We start from the raw sequence: 23,506 nt of genomic DNA, 5'->3' as shown, positions 1-23,506 counted from the left end.
GGGGAGTAGGCTGGTATTGAGGAAGGTGCTGGTCTTGTTGGGGCTGGGGCTGGGGCTGGTCTAGGGGAAGGTGCTGGTCTTGTTGGGGCTGGGGCTGGTCTAGGGGAAGGTGCTGGTCTTGTTGGGGCTGGGGCTGGTCTAGGGGGAGGTGCTGGTCTTGTTGGGGCTGGTCTAGGGGGAGGTGCTGGTCTTGTGCTGGGGCTGGGGCTGGGGCACATCTGTTGTGAAGATAAAAATATCCATACACATTGTCAAAAAAATCAACGACAAACACCAATGAACTCTACATTTATCTTACCATCCAGTTTGATAATGAAGTTATATGCCTTCTTTATGCTTGTTAAAAAACGCGTGTTGGTTTGCGTTGCTGGCAGATGCGTGACTACATCTGCCACCAACTTGCCTGTGCCCTTGTGCCTCTGGCTGATGAACAATATATATATATATATGTATATATACATATATATGGCAGTCCATCTACTATTTAAAGACCCAATCTGGCAAAAATAATTTAACACTTTCAACAAGTGTTAACCATGTAATTAAAGACATATTGTAAAATTAATACACACAAATTTTCATTCATGAGGATTTCTTAAATTGCAACTGTCAGTGCTCGATTTTGTCTGAAAATAATTAAACAGATGTTGTGACAGTAATGAAGATGGCGTCCACTCCACACTGACTTTGAACAATGACTTGCCGCCGGCACAAGAATCTTGAGTTAAAATCAGAAACAGAAGGCAGTTTACTTGGTTGTATATACTAGGTACTACTTGATTCATAGTTCAACCGTATCCCTAGTCCCTGCCATCGGTTACACTTTAAAGGGGCATTCCACCCATTTGAACATTGTTTTTTATTTAAAGTGGGTCATATATGTAGTCGAAATGTAAAAGAAATTTTGAATTTGGTGCCTTTGTGACCGAGAAAAGATAAAAAATAACTTCAGGACGCATTTGTATGAAAGACAACAACTCCCACAATGCACCACATTGCACAGCTCCGCAAGCCACTCCCACTAATCCAGAAAGCGCATATCTGCCTATAAGAGAAATCACTCTTAAGTCTACAAGGCTAGCTACCACCAGAGCTTGAAATTAATTTCACATTCACACAAAATGTCTAGTTAGTTGGCGAACTCATTAGTGCATTACTCCTCGTTTGTATTTCTTTCGAAAAGGTGAATTATTGCATGGTACCTGGATGTTCAGTCAGAACATATGCGGTGCGAAACTAGGATAGTTCTCAACACAAACGTCCGTGTCCTCGTCTGATTCAGGGATTTCGTCCAGGAGAAATTGTCATCGTTGAAATTCTTTGCCACAGACGGACTCTACCTCTGTGTTCGTAGCGGTTCGTAGTTGCATAGTGAGATCACCGGCGCCACCAGTCCGCCCTAACTCGAGCCAGTCCGGGCTCCTCGTCCGCGGCAGGCAGGTCTTCTGCCTCGGTGGCTCTTCGCTATAATGTGGCTTGTAAAGGTAGCCACAAACACCTGATTCAAGCATCAGACTTCCGAAATCCTCTTCCTCTAGTCTATATCATATTGAGCACTCTCCTCCGCTATTGTCATCATAACTTTACATCTGTCTCCACAGCGTCTGTTAGCTTAGCTTCAAACAAGCTTTCAGTTTCAGAGAGTAAAGTCCCACCCACTGATCTGTAATAGGTCTGTAGCGTGAGCGGGTCCCGCCCCCTGGGAAAGATGAGGAACTAGTGCTTGTAGTCTCAACAGAAATCCCCCCCTCTTACACTTCCTCCTACAATGACGCAAAATGACGATTTTTGCGTCATTGTAGGAGGAAGTGTAAAAGGTAAATAACGGATTTCTCCCGTCTCAGGGGAAAATGAGAGAGTGTTGCACAACCATTCAATAGTATGACTGGGTTTCTAACAATGCAAAGCTTAATGCAAATGGGTGAAGTGTCCCTTTAAGATAAGTGTGGTCTGGAATACTACCTACTTATGTACATACACCACTGCATTTTCAAGATTTTTTTTCACAACAGAAGCACGCCTGCATAAAATGAAAGTATCTTTACATATTGTGTATGGGGAGCTTTTTGGCAAACTGTTTTTTGAGCAACTTGCATGTGATGTACATTTATCATTTTAGCGTCATGTGTGATTTGTGCAGCAAAAGCAATTTAATAGGGACGTATGGTGTGGTTTTTAAAGCGATTGTCTGTCTAAAATTTCATCCTGACAAGATGTGCCAACTTCCAACATCCAGGCACGCATGTGACGCCTGGTACACAGCACGGCTGCTATGTCTTCTGTCCGTCAACAAACGTGGTACCCACAGAAATACTCAAAAGTTTCCACAACTGTCCCCATCAAGCATGTTTATTCCAGGTGTTTGTCTGCACACATGTGTCAGAGAGACGGAAAATATATAAAAGCAAATATTAACTATAGTAACTATAGGCACTATAGTACCTTATTTAACTGTATTCACACTGGTTTGTATAAAGTAGAACACATTGAGAGTAATACTTTGTTGGAATCAATGGTGATTATGTCACATGAGGTACACCAAGCCATACATAAGCTTTCTGATAACAAAGCTAGTGGATTGGATTGTATTTCTGCTGAACATCTTAAAAATGCCAGTATAAGAATAGCTCCCTTGCTCGCCATTTGTTTTACTGTTTTTATGATACATGGTGTATTGCCTGACTCAATGTTGGTTGTTCTATTAGTTCCAGTCATTAAGGACAAAGCTGGGAAGGTAGGTAGTCTAGATAACTACAGGCCTATAGCTTTAGCGAGCATATTATCAAAGGTACTAGAAAGATTTCTGTTGGACAGATTAAATGAATTTATTAACACCACAGATAACCAATTTGGATTCAAAGCTAAACATGGCACTGACTTGTGTATATAAATGCTTTAAAGGAAATTGTGAACAAATATAGAGATAAAAACTCATCAGTTCTTATGTGTTTTATTGATGCTTCTAAAGCATTTGACCGTATAAATCATGGTAAATTGTTTAACAAATTAAGGCAAAGAGGGGTGCCTGAGTATATTGTGAGAATTTTGGCTTACTGGTATGCCCACCAGACTGCAAGTGAAATGGGGCAATAGTAGCTCTATTTGGGGTTGGCAATGGAGTCAGACAAGGAGGTATTTTGTCACCTGCTCTTTTTAATCTCTATATGGATGATCTTTCCAGGCAGCTAAGAACCTGTAATACTGGGTGCATGATTGGTAATTCAATAGTGAACCATATTATGTATGCAGATGACCTTGTGATTTTTAGTCCAAGTAGTGCTGGATTACAGCATCTTCTTACAATCTGTTCGGTATATGGTGTGGAACATGATATCATATATAACGCCAATAAGAGTGTCGTCATGATCAGTAGAACTAAAGATGATAAATGTTTGAACGACCCTGATTTTAAATTGGCTTAGTGTCTGTAATAAGGTGAAATACCTTGGTCATTTTATCACTGATAAAATGACAGATGATGAAGATATTTACAGGCAATGTCGCATGATGTATGCACAAGCCAATATTCTTTTACGTCAATTTAGGGCATGTACGGTTGGTGTGAAGATATCTCTGTTTAAAGCATATTGCACACCGTTCTATACTGCACACTCCAATTATAGAAAGGCAAGTCTTTTAAAATTGAAAGTAGCATATAACGACGCAATGAGAATGTTACTCATAAGACCAAGATGGTGTAGTGCAAGTGAGATGTTTGTGGTTGCAAGAGTAAGGACCTTTCATGCTGTTTTAAGAAACCTAATGTTTAAATTCATGTGTCGGCTTAATGGGTCACAAAATGAAATAATAATGGGCTTAACTAACATACGGCTAAGTACTATACGCTACCAATCCCGTATGTGGAAACACTGGTATAATTGTCTCTTGGTAGAACAATGATCTTCTTTTTAAATTGTATTATTTATTTTATTTTATTTATATATTATTTTTTTTTTTGTATGTGTGTATGCATGTGTGTTTATGGGTTTGTATTTATGTATTGTTATGGTGAGATGTGGACCTTGAGTCTGTAATAAAGTTTTGATGATGATGATGATGATTAAGTCAATTGCAGTATCCTGGACCTGCCTCTAAGGTAATTTTTATTTAACAGATGAAATAATTATTTTCCTGATCTATGCTTCTACAAATGGTGTCCTTGCCCCATCACACATTATCAATGAAAGTGACAGAAATCATGCTGGCGGGGCTGACTTTCGAGAGGGGGAGAGATTATATTTTCTGGACTGATGGAAAGGATCAGACAGATGGATGTTAATGTAAAAACCTGAATTTTGGCTTCGTCATTCTTCGAAATGTACACACACACAAAATATCAAGATCATACAGGGATCCAAACACACATAAGGACAAGAAAGACAGAGCTAGTCAATATATTAGCATGTGCCATACAGCAGTAGGCAATGCTTCACTTATCACTATTCTAACATTATGTTAGTTATTACGTTATTTGTAATATTATACAAATTATTTGTGCTCTTGTCTGCCTCGTTGCTCCTGCTGCTGCTGTTGCGTTGGTTTGCATCTGTAAGCTTTGTATATCTTTCTGTTTTGAATCATTATTTACTATCATTCCTTGTTGTTTATACTGCTAAATATAGCTTATTCAACATCACACATTAACCTGACATCGCTAGCTTCAATCTAAATCGTTATTGTCAGCACAACACGCTATTAATTCGCTAGCCTGTTAGCGTGCCATCCGTGCGCTCTTTATTTATTTTTAATTTCACTTGAAATCACTTGCACTTCATGTAACATGCATAGCATAGCCTTCTCTGTCAGCACAGGATTTACATGTGATAAATGCAGGGAGATAGTAAAGCTGACGGGGAAGATTTCAGAACTAGAGACACGCATCCAAACTTTAATCGAGGTTAATTGTAAGAGTGCAAGGGTTTTAGATACTGCTTTGGATGCGACTAGCTTAGTGAACTCTGTACATTGTTCGGTTCCGGCTGTAGTAGAGCCCGTGCAGCAAAGCGGCGCTCACCGTGACGGTGAGGCGCTGTAGTCGCGGGTCAAAACACCGCTCTTCCGTTCCGATTAAACTTCACATAAATTCTCCCCACTTAGTGAAACACCCACTGAGAATCCTGTTGAATGTGCCCTAGTTATTGGCAATTCTATTACACAGAATGTGAATATAGAGACACCAGCCACCATATGCTGGTGTTACCATTATGCATCCATCCCCGGTACATGTTTGCCGGGAGCCAGAGCGCCTGACATCAAACAGCAAATTTAAAAACACGTTGGCACTAATGATGTTTGACTCTGCCAGTCAGAGATCACTAAAATTAACGTTAAAGATGTGTGTGAACTCGCAAGTAGGATGTCAGGCACTGTAATTTGCTCTGGCCCCCTTCCTGTTCGCAGGAGTGATGAGATACTTAGTAGATTGTCCTCCCTCAATGGCTGGCTGTCTAAGTGGTGTCCGCAAAATAATATAGAATTCATAGACAATTGGAAAAGTTTTTGGGGCAGACCTGACCTGTTGAAAAGGCATCAACATTTATTCCATGTGATAATATTAGATCTAGAGTATGATTGCGACAATGAGTAGGTCCTGACATGTGTTGTCTAACTCCAATAGAGTTAAGAATGTCTTTAAATGCCAATCCCAATGCATCTTTTTCGTTATCTACGTGTATATTAAAATCACCAACAATTAGGACTTTATCTGCAGCCAATACTAACTCTGATAGAAAGTCAGCAAATTCTTTGATAAAGTCTGTATGGTGCCCTGGTGGCCTGTACAGTAGCCAGTACAAATCTCATACGTGATTTATCATTTACACTATATATTGTTACATTAAGCACCAACACTTCAAAATAATTATATTTGAAACTAGACTTCTTAGTAATTCAGAAAATTTTACTAATAATTACAGCAACTCCTCCCCCTTTGCCTTTCCGACGAGGTTCATGTTTATAACAGTAATCTTGCGGGGTGGACTCATTCAAAGTAATGTAATCGTTTGGTTTTAGCCAGGTTTCTGTCAAACACAGCACATCTAGGTTATAATCTGTAATCATATCATTAACAATAAGTGCTTTTGAAGTAAGGGATTGAATATTCAGCAACCCAAGCTTTATAATTTGCTCATTTGTATTATATGTGTTTTTTATTTGTTGAATAAATGTGTTGAAGTTTTACCCTTAAATGGGGTTGGAAGTTTTTTGTATATCCTAATTCGGGGAACAGACACAGTCTCTATATGATGATATCTAGGTGAAAGAGGCTCTATGTGATGGGATTTATCTGACCTTGGTGACGTGAGACGGCTGGCAGACGGACGGCCTGCTTCCTGACCTGAACCCCAATTCATGTTTGAGCTCTAAGACTATGTGCCATATTACTAGAGAGAAGAGCAGCACCATCCCAGGAGGGATGAACGTGTTACACATATAACTTGTCGCAAATATCTTCCAATGCCAAAAGTACATGTCCAAATCAATATCAATAAACCAGCACCAAGAGCTCCGAGTTAGCTAATCTAGCTAGCTAGCATGGGCTCTGGCTAGCTACTTTGCATCTCATTGTGATGCAACAAACAGTTGTATTATGTCTCTCTCTTTCTAATACAGCTCTTACAGTGGGGTTCGAAATCAACAAATACGACAACAAGTTTTTTTGGCCATAACCCATTTTCATTTAATCATCATTTTAGACGTGTAAATGCTTATTCATTTATCTTGCTTATTTGACTGTTGTAGGCTGTACTTACCGTGGTGGAATCGCGCTGGGCAATGGTTTCTAGGATCGTCGCACAAAATTGCGCCAAAATATCAATCATAATGAAAAAGTCTTAATATTTTATATCCTTGCTCAAAAATTTAAACAAATCAGCATAAATGTCTGAGTGAAGGGTATATGTAGCCATTACATTGAAACACATCACTTCCCAGAATGCATCCATCTCTTTACCAAAGAATCTTTACCAAACAATACTTTCCATCGCAGACAAACCGCTGGATGGCTAACCCCCTTCCGTCAAAATCCAAAGATGAGGGATTTGCATTCAAATCTATCGATGACCCTCTACGGCAGTGGTTCCCAAATCTCTCCTGGAGTACCCCCAACACTGCACATTTTCTTTGTCTCCCTAATTAAACACACCTGATACAACTCATCAGCTCATTATCACATGTGTTAATGAGCTGATGGGTTGAATCAGGTGTGTTTGATTAGGGAGACAAAGAAAACGTGCAGTGTTGGGGGAACTCCAGGACAGGTTTGGGAACCACTGCTCTATGGTGTCAAGCGACGAAGAGGGGGTACCCTCAACGTCAGCTTATGGACGTCAGGGGGAAATGACCAAACGGCAGTGTGTGACGAATAGGGTTGAGATCGTGTTGGTTTTGGGGACCAGGCACGTACTTTATGTCTAAGTTGTAGCTAGCCAATTTAGCCACCCAACGTTGTTCGCAGCAATCAAGTTTAGGTTTTGTAAGTATATGGGCCAAAGGATTATTGTCAGTCCTGACAGTGAATTCATGTCCTTTGAGCCAATTACTGATTTTATCACATACTGACCATAGACCAGAGTTTTTAAGGCCAAAAACTCCAACGAGAGTGGCATAAAAATATGCGAGTGGCAGGCAAGAGGGCGCTTCACTGAAGTATTGCATAAGAATATCATAAATTAACTCAGGGTTCTGCCTGACGCTGGGCATACCATCACTGTGCAGGCTGACCTTGACAACAACCCTTGCCTTTCCACCCAGTCTACTCATTATTTCTTCAGCTTGATCCTGAACAAGGAACATTTGCTTTCTTGTCTATCCACTCCTTAATGCCATACTTGGAGCCATCGCCTCAGAATGTGTCATGCTCCGACTTCATGTGCAATGAAAATTTGGATGACTAGTAATTTCCTACTACTTAATTCAGAAAAAAACTGAGTTTCTAATTATTGTGCAAAAAACTTCTGCCATATTAACCCAGAATACTGTCTAACACTTGATGGCTGCTCTGTCAAGTCTTCGTCGTCGGTTAGGAACCTGGGTGTGCTCTTTGATATCAATCTTTTATTTGAAAGCCACGTTTCTAGCATCTGTAAAACCGCATTCTTCCATCTTAAAAATATATCTTACAGTAATTATGACATATGCTTTCAATGAAAAATGCGGAACAGTTAGTTCATACGTTCATGACATCAAGGCTAGATTATTGTAATGCTCTACTGGGTGGTTGCCCTGCACGCTTAATAAACAAACTACGGCTAGTTCAAAACACAGCAGCTCGAGTTCTTACTAGAACCAGGAAGTTTGACCATATTAGCCCAGTTCTGTCAACACTGCACTGGCTCCCTATTAAACATCGCATACATTTTTAAATATTGCTGATTACTTACAAAGCACTAAATGGTTTAGCTCCGCAGTACTTGAGCGAGCTCTTAACGCATTATAGTCCTTCACGTCTATTGCGATCTCAAAATTCCGGCCAGTTGATAATACCTAGAATATCTAAATCGACTGCTGGCAGTAGATCCTTTTCCTATTTAGCACCTAAACTCTGGAACAGTCTTCCTACCATTGTCCGGGAAGCAGACACACTCTGTCAGTTCAAATCTAGACTAAAAACACATCTCTTTTACCTGGCATTCATATAGAACATTACATTTCTATTACTCAAATCAGTTAATTGATTATTAGGCTGCATGGATTAGGTCAGCCGGAACCGGGAACACTTCCCATAACACCTGATGTACTCGTTACATCATAAGAAGAATGGCATCTATGCTAATGTTAGTCTTTCTGTATATTCCGAGGTTTACTGAAGTCAGCCGGATCCAGGCCGTATCCAGATCAGATGGTGGACCTGCGCCTGGACCCATCCATGACGCATCCCTGAAGTGCCAGCCTCATCAGCCCTTTGAAGGCCTCATCGACACGACAGCCATCGGCACTGATCCTCAACAAATTCCGACTTCCAACCAGATGGAACTGGATAATATTCTGAATGTTCTGATCCAATCTAACTTCTGACCTGTAATGCTGCCTGAATAATAATCATACACTGTTCACTGGTCACTGACCCCCGACTGAGCCTGGGTTCTCCCAAGGTTTTTTTCTCCATTCTGTCAACTTGATGGAGTCTTGGTTCCTTGCCACTGTTGCCTTGGCTTTTGGCTTGCTTAGTTGGGGACATTTAATACTCAATAAGGTGAATACGAATACGAATACCTTCAGGTGGACGATGATGCAATTTTCTTCTAGAAACAAACTTTGTTGTATTATTTTCATGTTATCACTGTGAAGCTGCTTTGATACAATCTGTATTGTAAAAATCGCTATATAAATATATATGGCGGGTTGGTTTTGATATTGTTTAATGATTTTATGATTTAAGGTGTCATTTGTCAACGTCCTTTTACACACTCCTGTCTAGTAGTCCAGTAGGTGGCGGTATATGTCGTAAAAATATGATCTGCCATTAATCAGAAGAAGAAGAAGAAGCCCGTTGGCAAACTCACTCGCGAGATGCGCCTGTCAGGTAAGTTGAGTTTGTTATATGAATAAAATACTTTTATTATCACAATGATGATGAGCTTAGATTTGCAGTAGATGCTATTATTTGGTTGCATGAACTTGCAATACTGCTGTAGTAGAGTAGAGCAGCAGTTACAATAGTACACAAATGAGTAAAACAGAGGAATAAAGGTAAAATACATTGATAGAAGTCTTAACACTTACTGTTTCTTAGTATCCTCTAGTTCGCTCTTTCAATATTGAAAAACTGATTTTCATTAGACTCTGTTCTTGACATTCTCCCCATGTTTTTTTTTTTTTTATTATTATTATTTTTTTATTAAACTTTATTAAATTCTTACAAAATACAGACAGCAAATTTAAGAACCAAATACAGATATAACATATAGCAAGAGCAAAGCAAAACAGAAAAAAAAAGCAAAACAGAAAAAAAAAAAAAAAAACACGAGAGTATTTCATGTAAACAGTTTTAGGGATTTACAGATGTCAATAGTCCTTAGAGCCTTTGTGTTTTTTGACAAAGAGATAGTCATCATATATTGTTCAAGTTCTTTCTTCAGTAGAAAGAGTTCAGGCTTTCTATTGGTGAATTTGCTCTTGTGTATATGAAATTTTGCTACAAATAAAAACAGATTTATAAAATAAAAGGCATTACCATCTTTGTGATTAAAGTGATGAAAACCAAAAATAACATTCTTAAAATAAAGGTGAAAAATCAGAAAATACAAAATCAGCAATAAACTTTTGGAAGTCCCTCCAGAATTTGTAAGTGAATTCACATGACCAAAATAAGTGGGTAAATGTTTCAGGTCGCTCTTGGCAAAAAGAGCAGTTAACATTTATATTAGACTTGAATTTTGATAGATAATGTCTTGCAGGGTAGAATTTGTGTATCAGTTTAAATGAAATCTCTTTAATTTTATTTGTTAATAAGAACTTTTGAGGTAAAGTCCAAACTTTTTTCCACTCAATATCAGCCACAAAATTAGACCAATAAAACGTGGCTGGTGGGATAGAAACTAGAGCCTCCTGAAACATAGATCTTATCTTGGAGTTCAGACGCTTACCAGATGAAAAGCAAACCTTACCAAGAGAAGACTGACACACATCAGGAGGAATGAATGATAAGGGAGGAGAGCTGTAGGAGCACCTGAATAACATGCACAGACCAGACGGGATAGCATCAAATACCACAGAAAATTCTCTAGGCGTTATTGGTACATTAAATCTCCTGAGAAATTCAGAGTAATTGTACAATAAGCCATCTTCTTTGAACAGTTGACTCACCAAAACAATTCCGTTGCTAAACCAATTACCCAAAAATAATGTTTTGTTTTTATAAACAATATTACAGTTATTCCAAATAAAACAGCGTTGTGGAGAGAAATTATGTTTGTAAACCAATGTCCATGCTAAAAGAACCTGTTGATCAGTGCTTTAAGTGGCCCAAAAGAGGTGCCGGTACTTTGGGCTTCGCAGTTTGTGGATGCTGCAGTTCTCCTCCCTAGTGCCAGCCATGTCTGCACATATGTTTGTGCATTAAACTGATCCAAGCGTGGTCCGTTGCATTTCAGGAAGATCAGATTTAAAAAGCCTTTTGATGTCGAGAGAGTTTCTTTTATCTGTCAAACAGGGCCGGATTGGGACACATTTTCAGCCCTGGAGTTTCATGCCTTAGACCGGCCCACTTTAGTTCCCGACTGACTATTAAAATAATGTAATTAAACCCTCAGTATATAAGGCCCAATCTTTCAAGGGCTATCTGGCACTTCCCCCAATATGAAGCTTGTTTCCGCCACAAAATAAAAATAAATAAATGATAATTGCGACTTTTTATCTCACAATTGCGAGTTTACATCTCGCAATTCTGACTTTATTTCTCAGAATTGCGAGATACAAAGTCAGAATTGCGTGAAATAAAGTCGCAATTGCGTGTTATAAAGTCAGAATTCTGACTTTTTTCTCGCAATTGCGACTTTATATCACGCAATTCTGACTTTATAACACGCAATTGCGAGTTTATATCTCGCAATTCTGACATTTTCTCAGAATTGTGAGATATAAACTCACAATTGTGAGATATAAGTCCTATTCTAAGGGGGGGGGGGGGACGGACTTTTATTTTTCTCAGAATAGTTTATCTCACAATTCTGACTTTATAACACGCAATTGCGACCGACTTTATATCATGCAATTCTGACTTTATATCTCCCAATTGCGTGTTATAAAGTCAGAGTTGCGTGATATAAAGTCACAATTGCGAGAAAAAAAGTCAGAATTCTGACTTTATAACATCGTAATTATAATTCATCGTATTTTTCAAAAATATCATTTTCTATTCAGTGCAATATCAGTACACAGGGTTTTATAAATACAGAGGTCCCAAAAGTGATCTAGGGGGTTCGGGGGCATATTATTTTTCCACTGTCATTGGCAAAGAACATCTGACTGTGTTAAATAGGAATCCATTGTAATAAAGTTATTCTCATTATTATGCAATAGGCTATTGCTCTACCTGCTCTCCTCTCTCATCTCCATCTCCTTCTCTCGTTCTTCTTCTCTCAGTCTCTTTATCTTTACCTGTAAATCTCCCCTTCCTGAAGATGAGCTTAGATTGATACAGTCTTTGTAAAGTGATTATTTATGTCGGTCGTTTAAAATTTCTATCGTAAAACAGACGTTTAGTTTAGCCACTTGCACCTTATCTCGTGAAGCGTCGCGTTGGGATTCGCGCGCGGCCGCGGCTCGCGCTTCTGTGAACTTAAATCCCGCTTGCTTTGATCGGTCATCTCAAACATTTTGCCATTGCCGACGAGCGGTGTTTGAGTGCTGAAGCAGCTCAGATGATGAGGTCGGTTATCGTCGCGATATGCGAATCATTGCAGCAGGTAATATTAGGCAATTATTTCACAACGTTCATTATACACTCAGGAAAAATTACCGAGGTCCGGATCTCGGAGACCTCAATGGTACGGCCCTGACTCGTAGGCTATTTGGCCGCTTGAGTTTCTAGAGATATTTTATTATTCTGGCCTTTTCAGCACCGCCTTTGCGCCTATAGGCTATTATCCATGTTTTGTATCTCTTATTTTTTGTTCGCACATCTCTAACAAAGTGACTTTATTTTTATTTTTTGTGGGGCTGCGATAAAATAATAATAAAAAAAAATTGTGGGGCTGCGCTATGACTGGACCCATAAGGAAAGCATTCAAGATTCAACCCAGTGCCATGACAACACCGGCCCTCCTGGCCAATAAAACAGACCGGCCCACCGGGAATTTTCCCGGTTCTCCCGATTAGCCAATCCGGGCCTGCTGTCAAAGTATCATTCATTGAGCTGAAAGCTCGCTCGCATTCACTTGTTGATACTGCAATGGTGTGGACAGCTGAAAGAAGCGGCTTCAGGGCTTCTGGTGTCTTGGAAGCTTTAAGGTCTTTATACTCCCTAAATCCTAGGACACTTTCCCTCTCCCCAACTCTGAATCTCTGACATCCGCTGCATCCCCATATTGAATATCTAGAGATGTAGGCCAGGAGTCAGACTGGAGGACCTTGATGTCTGAGAGGAGGTGACTTTCTGTCTTTTTTAGATGAGGTTCTACTGACATGTGAGGAAGTTGTTGGAGTCATCCTGCACTTAACATTTTCAGCCAGGCTACGGAAAAATTGCCCATGGTTGATTTTTATAACCCTCTGATTTTCATGCAGGCATACATTTCTGAAGATTTTCTTCTTTTCAGCTTCTATGGCAGTTTGTGTGTAGGGACCAGGTGTGGATACCATTGACTCAAACACCCGGCTGCCTGTCGGCTTGATCCAAAGTCATGTCCCGTCTCTGGAGCATTCTTGAGAGGTCACTGAGTTCTGTGAGAGCGTCATATATGATGCCAAGACTGACCACAAAAGAAACAGCAGTGAGAACATCATTGAGTCCTTTGTATTTTGCTCTCTCTCTTGAGTCCCTGCTGGTATCAGCAGCAGCACTTGTAAAGTGTACCTGCAGAGCTTGGTAGTTCTCCCATACTGCTTTCACTGTTCTCTCACTTGAAGCAACCCAACGCACCGATAAAACGGCCTATCACAAGGAGACGTTGTCCAACATTGTGAGCACTCTCGGTTAACTCCCTTTGGTTTTTGGGGATGCATGGTAGAGGGAGTAAAGCTGATCTAAAAATATTAGATACCTACCTCCTTCAAAACATCACAAACTGCCAGTTCCAGTCTGTGATTGGAACAATGCCAGACAAACAGGTAAGGGAATTTGGAGCAAAGCTGCGCAGCAACTCCTGCTTTCCTCCCAAGCATCACTGAGGCTCCATCACAAGCAAATGCCAACAGATGTTCCTGTAGGTAGTGAGGGTCAAAGCCATTATTATGAAGACATCCTAACAGTGCTTCAGTGATGTCCTTTGCTGTGGTTCCCTGCAGCTCAATCAGTTCAAAAAATATAGTGTCTGGATTTTCACTGCAAATAGATGACCGCAGGCACACGACAAGCACAGACTTTCCACTTATTGTAGTGGATTCATCAATGAGCACACACAATTTTCTTTCATTCATCACTATGTCATTGACTACCTTCTTTTTCATTTCAGCTGCAATGTGATCCAGTATATTTGCACATGAGTTATTAGAGTGCAAAACTCTGCCCATCTTGACACCATTTAAGACTTGCAACTGGACATCTATTGGCATGTCTGTAAAGTGCCATTGCCATGCTTGCCAATCTTATAAGCTGTTCTAAACACATTGCAAGTTGAAGCGTAGTCAGCCTTTCTCATATCTTCAATGTGTTTTTGCATTGTATTTTGTGTTGCCTTCTCTTTTATTTCAACTGCTTTCTTGTGATAAATTGAGTCTCTGTGCTCTTTTATTTTCTTTCGTAGTGAGTTTTGTTGTGCAGCCTTGTCCCTTCCAAAAGACGAGATTAAGCACCCACTCCACTCCTGCGACACTCTCTGCCCTTGCTGCATGTCCACGCGAGCACAAACTTGACTACACACACTACAACCCAACTTTTGACTTCTGCTGATCAGCCACTTGTAATTTGTGGAGAAATACCGGACTTGTGCTTGGGACCAACATTCTGGCCACTTATGCTCGCTAACGCGGCTGTTGTCATGGGAAGTGGTGTCACTCTCGTCCTCGTCGCCACAAGTGCTGCTTTCATTAGCTTGCGTCTGACCTGCAGCGATATCATTCTGGCTTGGTGGGGTGTCAGCCAGCGAGTCCTCTGATTCTGACCTTGTTCTTTTACTACTCAGAGTCTGAAGCCAGGAGAGCATATTAAGTGTTCATTGTATTTGTATTTTAACCGAGCAGCTATGGTTGCGCGTTTCACACACCCTCTCCGGACCACGTTGAGTTGTTGACGTGACAACGGCAAAAGCGACGCATGCGCTTTTCACTTGTAAAACTCAAGGGTGTATGGGTAATGTAGTCTCTGCTCTCGGTGGGATGAATTAGGAAGCGTGCATTGTGAAGGGCGCTCTGAAAAGCGGCAGCGCAGCCAAATGATTATAACAGATGTGCAAATGAGAGTACCGGTACGCTAAAAGCACGTTCTGGGCGCACGGAGAGGTGGCGGTACGCTCAAGAGCTATATTTGGAAGTGGCGGTACTGAGTACCGGCGCGTACCGGCCCACTTAAAGCACTGCTGTTGATGAAAATGAGAAAGTTTCAGTGGTATTTTTGGAACGAGTCCAGTAGCATTTCTTTCAAAATGACCAAAGAGTTTCAATATTTTTCCTATTTAAAACTTGACTCTTCTGTAGTTAAACCGTGTACTAAGATCGACGGAAAATGAAAAGTTGCGATTTTCTAAGCCTATATGACTAGGAACTACTCTCATTCCGGCGTAATAATCAAGGAACTGTGCGGCCGTACCATGGGTGCAGCAGGCGTAATGATATGACGCAGCGCCTGAAAATAGCCCCCAGCTCGGTAACTTCTTCCAACGTGACCGGGACTAAGTTTGTCTAACCTATTAGACCTATTTTCAGGCGCTGCGTCATATCACTACGCTACTGGACTCGTCTGAATCAATGATCTATGCTAAGCTATGCTAAAAGTGGTACCGTCAGACCCGGAGTTCGGCTGAATGGATTCTAAAACGGTAAAACTCAACTGTTTAACTCTGGGGGAGATGTAAAATGAGCATATTTCCGAAAAAAGTGGAGTATCCCTTTAATTGATTTACAAGTAGTGTTATCAACATGTAAAGATTGAGCAGTATAGGTTAGACGAGAGATTCCTTCAGCCTTTGAAAGCAGAACTCTGCCCTTCAAAGACAAGTCTCTCTGGAGCCAGTGATTACGGATTTTTTGGGTTTTTTCTATAATGGGAGTGAAGTTTATAGCGCATCTGGATTGCTCATTTTTAGTGATTTGAATACCAAGGTATGTTACAGAGTTTTTTACAGGGATTCCATGAATTGAGGCCGCCAAGCAGGCTTTAACAGGCAAAAGTTCACATTTATTTAGATTAAGGGAGAGTCCGGAGGCTTTAGAAAAGGATTGGATAGTGTCGACTGCCGCCGATACTTGAGATCCATCCCTGAGAAATAGAGCAGTGTCATCTGCTAGCTGGCTTATGAGTATTTCTCTGTTAGCAATGACCAAGCCCTTTAACGGACTAAGTTTGATGTGTGAACTAAGGGTGCTTTCACATCTGTAGTTCGGTACATTTGGTCCGGACCAAGGGAGAAAAATGATACTTTGTAGCATTTTTCAGGCGTTTTGGTTTCTTTTCACACCACACTTATCGCTCTGGTCCGGATCAGTTTATGAAACGAACCAAAATGCAGTCATGTGACAACATCCACATCACTCGTTGGCCAGATGGGTCTTGAACGTATTTTCATAACTGCACTTCGATTGTCAGAATTAACGTGCGGGAAAATTCCAACAGAACTCCCGGAATTAAGCAAAGAGGAGGAACATCCGGCAGACAACACACCACTTTTTACTATGGAGAGACGACTGCGTAGGCTGATTGTATCCCTAGTCATAGTTTATTATATAGTTTGTCCAAAGCGAGGATGCGGCTTAAAACATTTTTTTATTCAATGCACGCGGCGAGTCACTTCAGGAGGAGGCGACGCGTGCATAACACGCCACCGTTTACTATGGAGAGACGACTGCGTGAGCTGATTGTATCCTTGGTCATAGGTTATTATAGTTTACACCACTTTAGACAAACAATAATATTTGAGAATGAAGCGAGGATGCGGCTGTTAATAATTTCTATCAGGCTCCGCACCTCCTCACAACTCCAAGTTTGTCCGCGAGTGCAAACTGTCAACAAACATTTCTCCTCATCCCATAATCACAGCGCTGCTGACTACGGCAACTGGTTTAGTCCAAAAATGCGCATTTCTTTGGCAGTTGGTTCTGTTCGAGGTCGGATCACGTTCTCACCACAAACGAACCGCTCCAGAGTTCGTTTCAAAGCGTACCGAGACCACCTCTTCGAGCAGGTCTCGGTACGCTTGTTTGGTCCGCTTTTGGTGCGCACCCGAGTGCGATTGCCGCATTCACACCAGCCCAAACGAACCGCACCAACGGGGAAAACGAACTCTAGTGCGATTCAACCGAACTAAATGAGGCAGGTGTGAAAGCACCCTAAGAAGTTGTACAGAAAGGAGAAATAGATACACTGACAGAGTGCCTCACTCCACGCTTCAGGGAAAATCTGGGGGAAGTACCGCTAGCAAGCTTTATAGAACTATTACTACTGGAATATAACATCTGAACTGCATTGCAAAAGGATTGACCAAAGCCAAATTTATTCAAAGCCACAATAATAAAATCATGTTCCAGGGTGTCAAAAGCCTTATAGAAATCGAGAAAAAGAACAAGAAAAGTCATCTTGTACAAGTTCTGAGTAATCCATTATATCTAAAATGAATCTTACGTTGTTAGAAATATGACGATTCTGCATAAAACCAGATTGACTCTCATCAATGACTGTATCTAAAATAGGTTTTACTCTATTTGCAAGAATCAGTGCTAGTATCTTATAATCATTATTCAATAAAGAGATTGGTCGCCAATTATCTAAGAGCAGAGGGTCCTTTCTTGGTTTTGGAATCAGGGTGATTAGTCCCTGACATTAAGTGGGAGGGAGTGCACCCCTATCAATGCTCTCCCTAAAGACTTCCAAAAGAAATGGGGCTAAGCTGTCAGAGAATTGTTTATAAAGCTCGGCAGTAAGGCCGTCTGTCCCGGGGGACTTGTTTAGCTTAAGATACTTTATAGCATCTGTGACTTCATTCAGGGAGATTACCCTGTCACAAAATTCAATGGGTGATATTATTTACAGAATTAATAAAAAGGAAAAAGCAGCTTGAGGGCAATACTTGGAAGAGTAAAGTTTACTGTAAAAATCTGCACAATATTTCGCAATGGTGCTCTGATCATTAGAAATTGTCCCGTTAATATTTAGTTTTAGAATAGAATTAGTGTTGGATTGATGTTTCTCTAGTCTGAAAAAGTAAGCCGAATTCTGCTCACCTTCTTCGAGCCACTTTTTGCGAGATCGGACAAATGCTCCTTCAGCTTTGCGCTTATAAATCTCATCCAACCTATGCTGCCAGTCATTTAGTTCAGTCTTATCAGATTCGCTGAAAGCCTCTATCGGTTTGGAAGTAAAAAAAAGCAATCTTCTCTATTACCTCTGTCTCCTCAGCCCTTCTTCTCCTTGCCAACTCAATGCAGTTTTTTTCTAAAAAATTTACCAAGTTCATATTTCAGAAGCTCCCAGTTATTACAGAATATCTTTTCAACTAAAGCTTTGCTCCAATAATGTTTTATCAGATTATGACCTTCGGTAATCACTTCTTTATGCTCGAGGATAGTACTGTTAAGCTTCCAATATGAAGACTTCGCACTAGAGGAGGAAGACAAAAGGGACCGTTAAAATAATTGTTTTGTGATCTGAAAGTGGCGTAGGAAAAATATCTGTTTTAACTTCCTTCAAATCTTTTGAAATAAGCCAATAGTCGATGCGAGAGTGACTGGTCTGTGTCTTGTTGCAAGTCCCTCCAGAAATCAGCCAAATCAAATCTTTGTGCAAATAGCCTTATATGTGAAGTAGAGGAGTCTGAACTTCTAGAGGCCCATCTATCCATACTGTTGTCCAACACAGTGTTGAAGTCGCCACCAAAGATTATGAAAGAATCTGGATATTTGGACAACCAGTACAGCAAACGTTCTTCCAACTTGTCAAAAAAGATATTATTCTCTGTTTGACAGTTGAAGCCATACACATTGACTAGAACAGTGGTTCCCAATTCCAGTCCTCGTGACCCACTGCTCTGCACATTTTGTATGTCTCCCTTATTTAACACACCTGAACCAGATCATCAGCTCATTAGGAGAGACTCCATGAACTGAACTGAGTGTGTCAGTAAGAGAGACCTACAAAATGTGCAGAGCAGTGGGTCACGAGGACTGGAATTGGGAACCACTGGACTAGAATATAAAAAGACTGTGCAGCATCGAGTATTAAAAAAATGTAATGGCCATTTTTATCACAGTCAGAGATAAAAATTTTCCCATTAAATCTGCGTTTCAGTATACAAACACCTGCAGCCCGCTCTGTGCCATGGGACATCCACAAATCATCACCCCACTGCGACCTCCAGAAAGATTTGTCTTGTTCTGTTGAGTGGGACTCTTGTATAAAGCAAAAATCTATGTTAAACTGCTTGCAAAACAAAAATACGGCTTTACGTTTAATGTTGTTTCTTAAACCTCTCGCATTTAAGGAAATAATAGACAAAGACATAAGGATAAAATAAGATAAAAATAAATAAATAAAAATAAATAAATAAATGAAAGCTTAGACCGAATAAGCGAATGAGTAGTTAAAGGTGAACTAAGTAACTTTTTTACCTTAACTGAACAGCTTTGGAGTCATTGGAATGGTTATATTACTTATTTCGGGTTGAATGGTGGTCGTTTCGCACCCCCCTGGTGCCCGTGAGCGGAAAATACGCACTTGCAACTTTGGGGTGGCGGGCCGCCGCATCAGGAAGTCTCGCGTGATATCAGGTCTCGCGATGTAAACAATTGCTTTACGGCCAAAATAAATCTGCTAAAATGCCGTCATTATTGCGCTCCCTCACGCTGTTCGAACCCGAATGAAGAAGACGTTTTAAAGAATGTCCCATCTGCTTTGATGTCGTTGATCTACTAGCCTCTGGTGTCTGAGAATAGCCAACGAGTTTTTACAACAGTGTTGTCAAATATCTTTTCCGAAGCTGTGGGGGGAGCTCTAGAGAGAAACCTGCGAGCAAAAAGCGAGAATACAGCGAAGAAATCCCGAAGTTACTGAGCCCCGCTTTAAGTTGAAAACCTGTGGTCACTTAAGAGAGTACTGTAGAAGGTGAGAACTGCAAACCCAATGGGGGAAATGTGAACTTAGAACATAGCAAGAAATAGCAGTAAGTTAAGCTAATGTGGCATATGTACCATCTCAAATAATTGTACATTTGAAGAGAACAAACAATTAAACCTCTCACACTTTGTAGAAAGAAAAAACAAAAACCTCGCTCAATAAAAAGGCTGCTGTTCAGCTCTGCCAGGAGCAATAATCAAAGTGCTGCATGCCTACTTAAATTAAAGGGCATATTTAGATTATCAACAAAAGTACAGCAGTTAAATTCTTTAAATTTGGCTCTTTAGCGCGATTGCATACAAAATCAGGTAATAAAGAGAAAGAAAAATAAAATAATAATAATAATAATAATAATAATGTGAGAGATAGTAAAGACAGCTAAGCCATATTTTACTCCAGTTTGTACCTTGTGCCATCACAGAACCAGTCACTGAGGTGGAAAAATTTCTTTCCCATTCACGAACGCACGTCCTCCAACGAAGAATGCCAGCTTGTTCTCCTTGCGTGCTTTATCCACGGCTGGCCAGAGTCGGTTTCTCCGGGCGCGGTCATCAGCTGACAGGTCCTCCGCCAGCTTCAAGTTGTTGTCTTTCAAGAGGGTTGACTTCTTGGCAGAACGCCAGACAGCATCACGGTAAATCCTGGATGTAAATTGTATAATGACTGCTCTGGGTTGGTTGTTGCTGGGTTTCATGGGGCCGAGGCGGTGTACCGTGTCAACGACATCTGGAAGTTTATCTTTTGCCTCCGGTAAAACAGACTGACAGACCTGGATAACTTCTTGCCGCACGTCTTGCTTCTCCTTCTCGGCTAGGCCGTAAAGTTTAAGATTCCAACGGCGCGAGTAGCTCTCGAGATGAGAGATGCGCCTCTCCTGTGCTTCGGCGTTTGTTTGACATTTTTCAACTTGCGTTTCCATATTGGCAACTCTGTCTTTCATGTCATTTATCTCGGCACAGACAGCATCAAAAGACTCTCTCACAGCTGTGATATGTTTAGTGTTCTCTTGAACAGCCTTTTTCATTTCGGAGATCACTATGGAGTTGCCGCTAACCATTTTTTCGAGAGTATCTGACCTCGAAGTTAATCAGCTTGGTAAGTGACGAGAGCTGGGAGAGAACGGTAGATGCTTCTGTGTCCATAACTTTTCTTAGCTTACCAGCAGGAGAGGCACATGGTGTGATAGGGAGAGAAGGAAAGACTTCTTCCATGAGGACATGTTGTGATGGGTCGGAAGTTGCTTCCAAATAGTCATGCATGGAGTCGATAGGAGTATTTTTAGCGTCGGCAGGCTTATGAGGAGTGGAAGTTGGCTTCGCTGGTTGGCTAACATTAGCAGGCTTGCTAACAGACCCGGTATTAGCTAGCGACTTCTTGGGTCTTTCTCTTCTCTGGTTTGCTCATTTTGGTCCGTGGACAACAGCCAAAAGTTGCAGCGAGCAGTAATTGTCAAAAAAACCCCGCAATAAAGTATATGTTCACCCTATTCAATATAATTATAACAGCTAGGATGGCAGAGCTCAACCAGAAGTGTCTGCTCAGAGCGCCATCTTGGCTCCCCGACATTCTCCCCATGTAAATTGGCTAGCAAGCTAGCATTGGCACGTGCATTTTCCCCTCCAGTTTTCCATTTCATAAAAATAAAATAAAAATGTTTTATTCTATAACTGCAAATACATACAGTTACGACTCAAAACAGAATTAAACAACAATAACAGAATTATAACCAGTTGACAAAAAGCCAGTAAAATAAACAGTCACAAAAGCCAGGGGTAACATATAATTTAAAATAAATTAAATTCAAGAGAGAGAGAGACAGACATGCCTTGAGTCCCCCCCTTTTTTTTTTTTATAAAAAAAAGCATAAATATACTTTTTGCTCAAAGTAACAAACTTTAAAGCTTTGACGTTACTGGAAAAAGAGATAGTACCCAAATACAGCGGCGGCCTTAAGCATCTGGGGGCCTGTTTCAATAACTAATATGGGGCCCTATCCACATAAAACATAGACGTAATAGAGCAGAAAAGGCAAGGATTCCTGTTGGTTTGCACCACTGGCATATGTACGTTTCATTTCCTCTTAAAAAATGTTCCTGCTCAAAATAACATTTTAACCTAACGGCAAAAAAGGCAAAGGTATAAACACATAAACTACCGATATTATACTTCAGATCGCTTAAGCCGTTCGCGCGGCGGGGGCGGTAAACCGCCATGGTAACCGCGGCGCGAGTTCGACCAATCAGAGACGTCAGTGTTTTGCTTAGAATTGTGGGTAGTGTAGTATTTCTCCAGAAGATAGCAAATAACAAGGTTGATTTCATACCTTGTGGCTTTTATAGGAGCAGAAACTTTCGTTTCACAACCTCGTAGCTCGTGGTCAATCTACCTTGGATGGTTTAGACATTATGGCTGAAAATCAATATCCTACGGAGAAAATGAATGGGATTTGCTGGTCTGTTGGGGCCCCCCTTGGAGGGCGGGGCCTTTTTCAATTGAAACGTGTTGCGTTATGTATAGGGCTGGGCGATATATCGCATGACATTGTTAGGTGCATCTCGTCAGTAAAGCCGGTACCTTGATTAGTGGTCGACCGATATTGGTTTTTTGTTGGCCGATGGCCGATATAAAGCCGATATTTTTATCTATATTTATTTTAATCAATATTTAATAAATTAGAAATAAATTAGAAAACAAATCTTTAAAATAAACATGCTTTTATACTTTAGATGGCATCTTTTTGAATCTGCAATCCTATTACAGTATTTTTCATGTTTAGAAATATATGTGAATAAAAAGTATGTAAACACTGTAACAGGGCACTCAGTAATCTGGTAATTTCGTGCTGGTAATCATATTTTTCAAATAAAGACAAGGTAACGCTAATTTTACATACAGCACAGTGAAACCGATATGAATATGACACAGTGGGCAACTGGTTATATATCAGCATATTTCAAAATGAAGGATTTAAAGTTTTCGCTCGCGTCTCTTGTGAAGGTGATCTTCTGTTCGCATTCACTCACTTCGCACGGACCGACCGTCACTCGCAGACAGTAATGCACACTTCACAAGATATCACAGCTGGATTCCATTAAATCTGCAAGGTTTGTGAAATTAAATGTTTATTAGATATTCAGAGATTTGTTTAAATGACGTAGATGCGCATTTGCTGAATGTTGACGGCAAATGATAAAGTATTTTAGCCTGATTGTTTGCCTTTTCTGTTACAAATAATATAAAAGCAAACGCTTTACTTTACTTACTTCGCATACCATTTACTTTCTTTATTTACCAGTTCTGTCTAACAAAGTATTAGATATGACTGACAGAGATTGTAAATTAATGAAGACAGAGAATATGAGTGAGCGCTGTTTGATCTGAGGAGCTGCGTTGCAGTTCTCTTCTGGCGCCCGTCAAAATAAAAGTCCAGAGCGCCGTCAAAATAAAAGTCCTGCTTCCAAGACATCGGCCAATCAGAAAAACTTATCGGCCGATGCCGATATTTCAAAAATGCCAAATATCGGCCGATATATCGGCCTTGGCGATATATCGGTCGACCACTAACCTTGATTAGTAGTAAATCGC

General features: G+C 40.5%; 1 protein-coding gene across 3 annotated transcripts in view; it reads left to right on the top strand.

Annotated features, from left to right (window-relative positions):
* Positions 1-9,466: 9,466 nt before the first annotated feature.
* Positions 9,467-23,506, top strand: part of LOC311295266 (fetuin-B) — a 35,620-nt gene continuing 21,580 nt past the window's right edge. For 2 of the 3 annotated variants that reach the window (XM_084416551.1, XM_084416550.1), the window contains exon 1: positions 9,467-9,523. The gene's annotated coding sequence lies outside the window, so the exon portion shown is untranslated. The remainder of the gene's footprint in view (positions 9,524-23,506) is intronic. The other variant, XM_084416549.1, reaches the window with a different exon arrangement.

Source organism: Rutilus rutilus, assembly GCF_951802725.1.
Source record: "Rutilus rutilus genome assembly, chromosome: 8".
NCBI classification, from domain to species: domain Eukaryota; kingdom Metazoa; phylum Chordata; class Actinopteri; order Cypriniformes; family Leuciscidae; genus Rutilus; species Rutilus rutilus.
The sequence above is the reverse complement of the archived record's forward strand: the minus strand, read 5'-3'. Positions and strand labels throughout refer to the sequence as shown.